The 12,126-nt window shown below is 39.7% G+C and overlaps 1 non-coding gene and 1 pseudogene across 1 annotated transcript; one reads left to right on the forward strand and one right to left on the reverse strand.

Moving 5' to 3' along the window:
• Positions 1-3,932: 3,932 nt before the first annotated feature.
• On the reverse strand, positions 3,933-4,307 carry LOC103012310 (NADH dehydrogenase [ubiquinone] iron-sulfur protein 6, mitochondrial-like; annotated as a pseudogene).
• A 1,386-nt stretch (positions 4,308-5,693) lies between these two features.
• Positions 5,694-5,766, forward strand: TRNAG-CCC (transfer RNA glycine (anticodon CCC)). The gene has a single exon. It is a non-coding gene; the product is annotated as a tRNA-Gly (tRNA).
• The last annotated feature ends 6,360 nt before the right edge of the window (positions 5,767-12,126 follow it).

The following is a 12,126-nucleotide window of genomic DNA, read 5'->3' on the forward strand; positions in this document are numbered from 1 at the left end:
AACCCCATGGGGCACTCTGAAGCTGGGATGACCACTTTAGCATTGTCCTGTGTTAGAGTCAGGGCTGGCCTTTTGTACCCAAGCACTGTTCCACCATTGGATGTGGGTCTCCTGGGAAGGGGGAACGGCCTGATCCAGGTTACTTTCTTTGGCAGAAGTAGTTTCCAAAGAAGACTTACAGCTGAGAGCCATCTTCCTGCAGTACTGCTAGAAGCTGGGGGAACAAGTTCTTTAGTCACGAAGGGGGATCCTAGCAGCACACCACAGCATCCACCGTACTATTGGTAGTAATACATGTTTAATTAGCCCTTGCTCTATGCCTGACCCAGGGTATTCCTCAAACTCAGTGGGGTCTGAGAAGTTTCAGGAACTTACCTGAGGAACCTGGGTACAGGTACTAGACTCCTGAATGGAAATAAGAGGCCTTGGGTTCTTTTTTTTTTTAATTTATTTATTTATTTATTTATTTATTTATTTATTTATTTATGGCTGTGTTGGGTCTTCGTTTCTGTGCGAGGGCTTTCTCTAGTTGCGGCAGGTGGGGGCCACTCTTCATTGCGGTGCGCGGGCCTCTCACTATCGCGGCCTCTCTCGTTGCGGAGCACAGGCTCCAGACGCGCAGGCTCAGTAATTGTGGCTCACAGGCCTAGTTGCTCCGCGGCATGTGGGATCTTCCCAGACCAGGGCTCGAACCCGTGTCCCCTGCATTGGCAGGCAGACTCTCAACCACTGCACCACCAGGGAAACCTCGAGGCCTTGGGTTCTAATTCTAAGTCAGCTGTTGACTCACTATGTGACATCAGGCAAGTCTCTGACCTCTCTTAGCCTGAGTTTCCCATATGTATATGAGGCTTGAGCTGAGGTCCTTGGTCAATAGTCTATGGCCTTATGATGCCTAAAATCATGGATGGCAAGGAGTGCCTTGGATGGCACAGTGCCTATGCCTCATTCTTGGACCTCAAAGGCCATACCACCACCCTATCCCTCTCACTTCTAGAGCTGTCAGACTCAGGTCTTTATGGGCAGGGACCACAGGCTGAATATCAAATACAAGTCCAAGGTTAGATTTAGGAGACAGTGAGCATCCTGGTGCTCTTTCCAGCTCCCCCAAGCCTTCTCAGAGTGAAAGTGGATTTTAGCTCTTCCCAGAAGTATTCATGGTCTCTGCCCCTACAAAGAGACACCACAGAGTATTTGATAGGTGAGATACTTGGAGGTCATTCAGGTTACCACCCTGTTTTCTGTCATCATAGGCCACACAGAGACACCCCTATCTCCTAGGGGGTTATGATCTCACATTAGTCATTAGCAACTCCTGGGGGTGACAGGGCCTTTGAAAGAGCAGAGGACAAGATAAAAGTAATTTGGAAGTCTGCTTTTGATTTGGGAATGATAAGGAATCCTTAAATTATCCCCCGCTCCATACACCCCAGCCCCTGCCACCAGGTTTACATTTCTCAGGATAGTCCTCTGTTCACCTAGCTCAGCTGCTCATTTTGGGAATTGTTTTTGTAGATGGTTTATGTTTTTCTTCTAACAGGAAACTGTATTCATTTCTCGGCTCTCCATTTTGTTCTCTGACTACTCATGACCAGAATGAGGTCAGGGAGAATGTGGCACCTCCACCCACATGTTTGAACTAATGTGGAATGCAAAGAAGAAAATGAGCCAAACAACAGCTGGGCCTGATCCCTGGAGTCACAGCACATGAGAGGAGGAAGGCCCTCAAACACCATCTAGTCCGTTTGCTCCCGTGTTACAGATGGGAAAGCTAGGGAGAAAGAAGATGAGACCCCAGCTTCTTACCAAGTAGGAGATCCTTCAAAAGAAGAGGAGGAAGGCTTTCAGAACATGGTCTTGCATTTGAAATGACAGAACAGATAGATCATCAATTTTTAAAATAACCAATACACAACAGAAATAGGAAATAAGATGAAGAGCCATTGGCAGGCCAGAAATACTGGGAAATTTCTAGATAATGGAAAGCAGATGGAGATTTCAGAGTCCCATCTTGATGCTGAATTAAGTAGACTGAAGATTCCCTCCCCCAAACTCAACCCCGAAGACACTGTATTAGTGAGAGACGGGTGATGTATCCCAGAACCTAACTCTGGAGAAACAGAAGCCAGACGGATCCCAGTCTGGCAGAATACTGCAGATCAGAGGTGGAGAAAGTCAGATATCATGGATGGATGAGAATCTGGGGGAAGGCTTTCTGGTTGTGGATTTTCTCTCCTCCACAATTCTCCAGATATATGGTAGCCTGCCCTTTCACGTCTGTGGGCAGAAAACATCAACATAGCACCAGCTGGAAATGGCAAGGTAACCTCAAGGCAGTTTTGGAGCCAGCTAGGATGAGAAATAGATTCAACAAACAAAGGCAGGCAGGCAGCCAGCCACTGAGCAGTCTCTCCTTCTTCCACACCTTGATTGGGATAAATGACCACACAGAGCGAGGCAGCTCTTAGAAAAGAGGAGCGACTAGGGCAAAGCTCAGAGATGTTCCCTGGAAGGCAGGGTTATCTGGCTTCTCTGCGGTCATTGACAAACAGGGAACAGATGCTCAGAGGCTCTACACCCTGAGGCACTCCCCTCATAACTTCACCAGGAAGAGCCAAGGCTGGAACCCGGTCTTTAATCTCACTCCTCCTCCCAAAGTACACATTATTGGCCAAGAGAGCTGACACTTCCAAGGGAACATGAGCTCAGAGCCAAAAATAACCAACAAAAGAATGACTATAGCAGAAGTGAAGTGAACAGACTGGGTAGAAGAAGAATTTACATTAAGGACAATACATGTATCCCTTCAAGACATAAGGGAGGACATTGTAAATATAAAGCAAGAAAGACAATTATTAAAAAAATACTAGAAATGTTGGGAATGACAAATATAATCATTGAAACAAGTAACTCGGTAGATGGGGGTAAATAGCAGAATGTATTTCAGTCCAAGAACAGATGAGAGAGTTGGAAGATTAGGCAGAGGACAAAAACCAACATAAAAAATATCAGGAAGTATATAGAGATGGAAAAGATAAACGAAAGTTAAGAGGTATGGATGATAAAAGTGGAGTGGATGATTTGAATTTAACTGGAGTCTCAGAAAAAGAAAAAGAAACAGAAGATAAAGTATTTTAAAATACAATGTCCAATTATTTTCCATAGTTAAAGATACGGGACCTTTGATTGAAAAGAACCCTCAAGCATAGGCAGTCTTCTTTCACAGAACATTTGTTATATGCTTGAGTGGCACAGGAGGCTGGGGGGAGGTGTGTGTAATAGGGAGGGTGCAGAATAACAAAGTGAAATTTCCCACAGACTCAGTACTTAGGAGACAAAGTCCTGCTAGAGGGAGGAAGGTTTGTGTCAAACACATAGCTGGTCTCCCTCTCATGATATTTGCCTAATTTTGAAGCTGTATTGGTTGGGAGGCTAAAGAGCTAAGTTCAAACATCTGAAAGGCATAAATGAATTTCCCACGGTGCCTTATGGTTAAGGAAGTAGAGACTTGACTAGCTCTCAACCAAACCAGAGGGAGACTGAGTCAAAAAGAACTACAACCCAACCTCAATCTAGATCATTTTCTAATCACATTGTTGTGACTGGCCCTGTATTTTACCTGCCTAGTATAGGAAGGGTAAAACCTATCTAGGGAAAATTCTTCAGTCTCAGTTCATGTATATACTATCTCCAGTGTACAATAAAGAATTATAAGGCATGTGAAAAGGGAGGAAAATGTGATCATATATTCTCAGAAAAAAATAGAAGACCCACAGTTGACCCATATTTTCCAGTTAGCAGACAGGAGTTTTTATTTTATTATTACTTTTTTTCCTTGAGAACACCCTTTATTCAGCACTAGTGATGCAATACATACAGCACCAGGGTCTCCTGATTTTCACTCCATCACTGAAATGCTCCCATGTATCCCCCTAGGGATGGTGCTGTCTGAACTGTAGTCCACAGTAGCCACATGTCGCCATCTTTGTTTCTTTGTCCTAGTTTATGTACACTTTGAGGTGGCCTTGGACCCCGCCACCCCTGTCACATGATATCACTTGACTCCCAACTTTGCTCACAGGCTACTCTGCTATCAGATCGACAGTGAAGTTTTCATTCACCTCTTTCTGACAACCTACAAATTGAAATTTCCTGTAGTCTTTATGGTCATAGGCCTGGCCAGTGTGCGTGACCTTCTCACTAGTTGGCAAGGACCGCACCCCGAAGCACCTGGCGCCCCTGGGCAGGCTCCACACCACCAAGCCGCCCTGGGCCAACAGCTGGAGGAAGGTCACCACTGCTGCCATCTTGCCAGACAAGGTGTTTTTTTTTTAACATTAAAAAAAATGTTTATTTTATTGAAATATAGTAGATTTACAATGTGTTAATTTCTGCTGTACAGCAAAGTGGTTCAGTTATACATATGTGTATTCTTTTTCATATTCTTTTCCATTATGGTTTCTCACAGGATATTGAATATAGTTCCCTGTGCTATACAGTAGGACCTTGTTGTTTATCCATTCTATATGTAATAGTTTGCATCTGCTAATCCCAAACTCCCAATCCATCCCTCCCCCACCCTCTCTCCCTCTTGGCAACCACAAGTCTGTTCTGTATGTCTGTAAGTCTGTTTTGTAGATAAGTTCATTTATGTCATATTTCAAATTCTACATATAAGTGATATCATATATGGCATTTGTCTTTCTCTTTCTGACTTACTTCACTTAGAATAATCTCTAGTTGCATCCATGTTGCTGCAAATGGCATTATTTCATTCTTTTTTATGGCTGAGTAGTATTCTATTGTATATATCCATTCATCTGTTGATGGACATTTAGCTTGTTTCCATGTCTTGGCTATTGTGAATAGTGCTGCTATGAACATAAGGGTGCATATATATTTTTGAATTATAGTTTTGTCTGGATTTATGCCCAGGAGTGGGATTGTTGGATCATATGGCAACTCTATTTTTAGTTTTTTTAAGAACCTCTATACTGTTTTCCATAGTGGCTGTACCAATTTACATTCTCACCAATAGTGTAGGAGGGTTCCCTTTTCTCCACACCCTCTCCAGCATTTATTATTTGTAAACTTTTTTAATGATGGCCATTCTGACCGGTGTGAGGTGTTACTTCACTGTAGTTTTGATTTCCATTTCTCTAATAATTAGCGACGTTGAGCATCTTTTCAGGTGCCTGTTGGAGAAATGTCTATTTAGGTCTTCTGCTCATCTTTTGATTGGGTTGTTTGTTTTTTTGTTATTGAGTAGTATGAGGTGTTTGTATATTTTGGAGATTAAGCCCTTGTCAGTCACGTCATTTGTAAATATTTTGTCCCATTCCATAGGCTTTTTGTGTTTTTTTTTTTATTTTTTATTTTATGGTTTCCTTTACTGTGCAAAAGCTTGTAAGTTTGATTAGGTCTCATTTCTTTATTTTTGCTTTTATTTCTATTGCCTCAGACAAGGCATTTTAAATACCTATTACAAGTATGTTAAAGAGGAAAGTGGAAAATATGACAATATTGTTAAAAAGAATACTTGAGCAGATAATTGTAATCTATAAAAATATCAAATGGATTTTCTGGAACTGCAAAGTACAATATCTGAAATTACAAATTCACTGGATGGGTTTAAAAGCAACAGACAGAATTGGTAAACACAAAGGTCAATATAAATTATCCAAACTGGGACTTCCCTGGTGGTCCAGTGGTTAAGACTCTGTGCTCCCAATGCAGGGGGCCCAGGTTCAATCCCTGGTCAGGGAACTAGAGCCCGCATGCCACAACTAAAGATCCCACATGCCACAGTGAAGATCCCATATGCTGCAACTAAGACCTGGCCCAACCAAATAAATAAATAAATATATATATATTTTTTTTAAAATAAAAGAGTAAATTATCCAAGCTGAAGCCCACAGAGAAAAAAGAATGGAAAGAAGAGAGCACAAAAGACATGTGAGACACGATCAAAGGTTTATGTGCAATTGGAGTCCAAGCAGAGAGGACAGAGAGAATGAGATAGAAGCAAAGTTGGAAGAGAGAAAGATTAAGAACTTTCCAAAACTGATCAAAGATATCAATGTACAAATTCAAGATGCTTGGTGAAAGCATACATACAAATTGGATAGATACGAAGAAAATAATGCCTAAACACTTAATAAGCAAAAAGCTGAACACCAAAGCTAAGAAGCAAAAAGCAGCCTGAGAATAGGGACACATATGTACTTTCAAAAGAGCAACAATAAGATTTGATAATTTTGCATCAAAATTTTGGAAGCTGTGGAAATTGAATGATATTTTAAGGTGCTGAAAGAAAAAAAAACCGCAAACATAATTCTATCTCCAGCAAAAATAATTCTATCACAATTCTATCTCTTCAAGATATGAAAGCAAAATAATGACATTTTTCAGATCAAAAAAATCCAAACCAAAACTGCAGCCAAGATAATGTACTATTGGAGAAAGGATAGTCAAATAAACCAACAAAATCAAATAGAGAGTCCAGATATAGACCCACATATATACAGTCAAATGATTTTTTGATTAAAATGTCAAAGAAATTCAATGGAGAAAGGAAAATATCCTCAATTAATGGTGTTGGAAAAATTGAATATCTATATGAGAAATAAAGGACCTCAACCCCTACCTCACAATATACACAAAAACCAATTTGAGAAGGATCACAGGCTGAAACATAAGAGCTAAAATAATAAAGCTATTAGAAGTACTAGGAGAATATTTTTGTGACCTCTAAGTAGGCAAAGATTTCTCAGGGAGGATTCAGAAGGTATAAACCATAAAAAAAAGACTAATTAGTTGGACTTCATCAAAATTAAAAATTTCTATTCATCAGAAAACACCATCAAGAAAATAGGCAAGCCAGATTGAGAGTAATATTCACAACACATCTATCTGATGAAGGGCTTGTATCCACAATATATAAAAAACTCTTGCAACACAATGATAAAAATAAAAACAACAACAAAAAATTTTAAATGGGCAAAAAACTCAAACATTTCACAATAGAAGATATACAAATGGTCAATACATAGATGAAAAAAAAGGGGCTCAAAAGGTTAGTCATCATGGAAATGCTAATTAAAACAATTAGGCACCATTACAGTAAGGACAATAAGGACAATACATACCTGACATAACGAGTAAAATGGAATGATTTACAACAATTTACAATACTAAATGTTGTATAAGATGTGGAGCAACTGGATCTCTCACATGTTGCTGGTGGAAGTATAAAATGAATCAATCACACTGGAAAACTGGTGGTTTCTTAAAAAGTTATATATGCAACCACACTATGACTCAACAATTCCACTCCTAGAGAAATAAAAACATATGTCCACAAAGAGCCTTGTGTAAGAATGTTCATAGCAGTTTTATTCATAATAGTTCCAAACTGGAAATAACCCAGATGCCCATCAAAAGGAGAATAAACAAAATGTGGTATAGTCATACAATGAAATACTACTAAGCAGTAAAAAGGAACACACTACCGATACAAGTGACAACATAGATGAATCTCTAAAATATTATCCTGATTGAAAGAAACCAGGCATATAAAAATACATTCTGGGCTTCCCTGGTGGTGCAGTGGTTAAGAATCTGCCTGCCAATGCAGGGGACACGGGTTCGAGCCCTGGTCTGGGAAGATCCCACATGCCACGGAGTAACTAAGCCCGTGAGCCACGGCTACTGAGCCTGCGCGTCTGGAGCCTGTGCTCCGCAACGGGAGAGGCCGTGACAGTGAGAGGCCCGCGCACCGCGATGAAGAGTGGCCCCCGCTCGCCGCAACTAGAGAAAGCCCTTGCACAGAAACGAAGACCCAACACAGCCAAAAATAAATAAATTAATTAATTAAAAAAAAAAATACATTCTGCTATAATTCCATTCACATGAAATTCTAGAATAGGCAAAATTAACATAATTATAAAAAGTAGAATAGTAGTTGCTTCTGGAGAGGGGAGAGGTTGTAAAGGAGCACAAGGGGGCATTCTGAGGTGAAGCAAATGTCTGTGTGCACCAAAACTGATTAAATAGTTCATTGAAGATCTATGATTTTCACTGAATATAACTTACACCTCGAAAAACATCATGCTTAATGAAGGTATTAAAATTATGAACAAGCCAAGGATAAATAATATCCCCACCACTATTCAACCTTAGCATTATAATAATACAAATTAAAAAGTGAGGAAAGAGATTTAAGGTTTGGAGAAGAAGAGAAGAAAATGTAATTATTTTCAAATGATAAATGTGATCATATGAATAGAAAACTCAAGAGAATATCAGATAATTTTTTAGATTAGTAAGCCCAGTTGCAATATTAACAAAATTTAAAAATCAATGGCCTTCCTCTACATCATTTATTAACAACCAGAAAATGTAATATAAACTCAGATACCATTCACAGTAGCAATAAAAAACTATATAATATATAGAAATTAACCTATCAAAGAATATACTAGAAAAGCTTTAAATATCTAATAAAAGACATAAATGAAGACCAGGATATATGGAAAGATATACCATGTTAAAGAATGGGAAATTTTAACATCACAAAGATGTAAATTATCCTTCAAATTAACTGATACTTTTAGTAGAATTTCTATCAAAAATAATCTAGAAACTTTACAAATTGATTCTGAAATGTACAGGGAAGGATAGAAGATCACTGATCACTAAAAAAACTTCGAAGAAAAACAAAGATTCTCCCTAATATATATTAACACATTCTACAAAACCATAATGCTAAAACTAGTGTAGAACTGGAGTTGAAACAAATAAATAGGTCAATGGAACAGAAACAGATGTTAATGAACTTGAAATATGATAAACATGGAATCAGAAATCAGTGGAAAAATAATGAATTTTATAGTTGATGATATTGAGAATATTGGCTCATTGTAAGGACTACAATAAAAGATCTCTACACCTTTTAAAAAGTAAACTCTTGGACTTCCCTGGTGGCGCAGTGGTTGAGAATCCGCCTGCCAACGAAGGAGACATGGGTTCAAGCCCTGATCCAGGAAGATCCCACATGCCGCAGAGCAACTAAGCCCGTGCACCACAATTACTGAGCCTGCGCTATAGAGCCCATGAGCCACAACTACTGAGCCCGCGTGCCACAGCTACTGAAGCCCATGTGCCTAGAGCCCGTGCTTAGCAACAAGAGAAGCCACCGCAATGAGAAGCCCATGCACCGCAACAAAGAGTAGCCCCCGCTCGCCGCAACTAGAGAAAGCCCACACACCGCGACGAAGACCCAATGCAGCCATAAATAAATAAATAAATAAACAAATAAATAAATGTGAACTCTAGATATATATAAAATCTAAATGTGAAAAGTATAATATGGAGTTAACAGAAGAAAGTATATGATCACATCTTGTGACCTTGGGATGGGAAAGGATTTCTTAAACAAGACCCCCAACGCAGAAAATTTCATCTGGAAAAAATTGATGACCTAATCTACATCAACATAAAGGATTTCTGCTCAGTGAAGGACACCATAGACAAAGTTAACAGATCAGTGGCAGAGAGAAGATAATTTCAACACTGAAAATTGTTGAGGGAGCAATACCTTCTAGACCCTACAAGGAACTCTAACAAGTAACAAGAAAATGACAGGAGCCACAATAAAAATGGACAGAGTATGTGAGACTGGTAGTCATTAGTTCCATTCCCCCAATATCTCTGATTCTCCTCCTGGATATGTGGTAGGATTACACCTTCCTGTCTCCATGAAGTTAGAGTGCCATATAACTTGCTTAGTCGGTGAAATTTCAGTGGAAGCGACAAGTGACACTTCTAAGCAGAAGCTTAAAGTTCTTAAATGGTTCTGCAGAAGCAGCGCCATTGTGCAGCTTACCACATTTTTTTCCCTTTGGTGTAGTGACAAGCAATGTTAGTGATGGTGGTGACTCCATTAGCCTGGGTTTCTGAGTGGCTCTGATAAGTGGAGACTCCTGCTGACTCGCAGTGACCCAGAAATACTCCTTTGTAGGTTTGAGCTGTTAAGATTTCATGGTCATCTGTCACTCTAGCATAATTTAGTCTATCCTGACTGATAGAGAAGTGGAGTCCTACCAAACAATATGATCTAAAATTTGTGGCAGTGATTAGGAGCTGGTCATCAGGTGGTGAGAAAACTGTGAGCAGTTGTTGGAAGGACAGCAATTCATGTTATGTAGTGGCAAAATATTGGATAAAATTGCCACCTGCAATAACCCTAGGGGAGAAGAAGATAGTAGCGAGCATTAGTTTCTGTTGACTGCATTTGAAATAAGTTCAGAAAATAACTGGCACATTTCCAAGCAGGAATGGAAGGAAATTGAGAGGGACCAGAAAACTGGGGTCTTGCACAGTTGGAAGTGATAACTGCTTCTCGACCCTAACAAGTGAAAGGGAAAATGAGAAGGACTTGAAAGATCAAAGGTCAATTAAAATCTCAGCCTTTTTTCAAGGATCAAGTCAAGTTTGTGGCTATTTCATCCAGTGATAAAAACTTTTGAATGGATTAAGATGTCTCAAAGTGAGGGTCCAGCTGAAGGTGAGGTATTCAGTAATTCCTTTTAATTTGACAAAAGACATCTTGGGATAGAGTCTAAATGTGCTGCTCTTCCACAAAAGCTGAATACCTTACCTGCAACTAAGTGAAAGGGAAGGGGTGGGGAATAGGATGAGAAAGAAATGTAGCAAATCCAAGAAGTTCATTTAGAAAATAACTATGGATGAGCTCTGTCATATGGAACTGACTGGAATCAAATAAATAAGAAGACTAGTAAGTTTTTGAAGAGCATTATGTTGCCAAAGAAATTTTAAGTGTAAACTTTAAAAGTCTGTGACCCTTTGAGCTTTTAAAGGACTCTAGGGTCCCCAACCATCAATGGGCAGGAAATATGGTAATGCCTACATCAGATAAGGCCAAAGAGGATGATGGAGAGTAAACAATCTTCCGGAAAGTAGAGCCAGGGGTTGCAAAGGATAAAGGACAAGGTAGCTACTCCCAGGGAAGGAAATCAGGGTCAAAGCAAGGAATATATGCATCCCTGGGATAGAAGGTGGGGGTGACAATATGGAATATACAGAAAACCAAAATATGTTACCCCAAAATATGACACTTTGGCATAAGGACTATATTGAGCTGAAGTCAATTGAGAAGCAGCAAATACAAGAAAAGCTCCCTGCTCTCTTCCTATTTGCCTTAAAGCAGGACATAAATTTTCAAAGGTGTCCCCCTTCCCTTCTCTACTAGAAAGGACAAAAGTTAATCACCAGAGGTAACTTTAGACCCTATCAGCCTGGAAACACCAGAGGAATCTACATAACAAATTTACTAACTAGCCTCTATCTACCATTAGTTCCCTATATATTTACCTTCCCACAGTTTGCCCATGGAAGCCTAAAAAAATATTTCCTTTGTCCTGTCATTTCTCTATGAATTTATTGTCCTTTGTTGAAGATGCTATATAAACCAGAGTTCTAAGCACCCTCCTTCAGTTACTCTTCCCTGAGTTTCTTCCAGGTATATATGAAATATTCATGTGAATAACCTTCTGTTTTTTTTCTCTTGTTAATCTGTCTTTTGTTATAGGGGCCCCAGCAGAGAACCTAGAAGAGTAAAAGGAAAAAATTTCCTTCCCCTACAATGTTTAGACAACTCCCTTAGGTAGGAAGTTGTCTTAATAAATAAATAAAATAAATAATAAAATAAATAATAAATTTAAAAAAAATAAATAAAAATAATATTTATTTATTTTCCTTTTTTTTTTTGGCTGCATCGGGACTTAGTTGTGGCACACGGGACCTTTGTTGAGGCATGTGGGATATTTTTGTTAAGGCATGCAGTCTGCTTGGGTTTCTCTCTAGCTGTGGCCTGAGGGCTTTCTCTCTCTAGTTGTGGCATGCAGGCTTCAGGGTGCGTGGGCTCTGTAGTTGTGGCGCACAAGCTCAACAGTTATGGCTCACGGGTTTAGTTGCCCTGCAGCATGTGGGATCTTAGTTTCCCTACCAGGGATCGAACCTGCATCCCCTGCATTGGAAGGCAGATTCTTTACCACTGGACCACCAGGGAAATCCTGGGGTGTATTTTTTTTATGAGGGGAAAAA

The sequence above is a fragment of the Balaenoptera acutorostrata genome, chromosome 3, assembly GCF_949987535.1.
Source record: "Balaenoptera acutorostrata chromosome 3, mBalAcu1.1, whole genome shotgun sequence".
NCBI lineage: Eukaryota > Metazoa > Chordata > Mammalia > Artiodactyla > Balaenopteridae > Balaenoptera > Balaenoptera acutorostrata.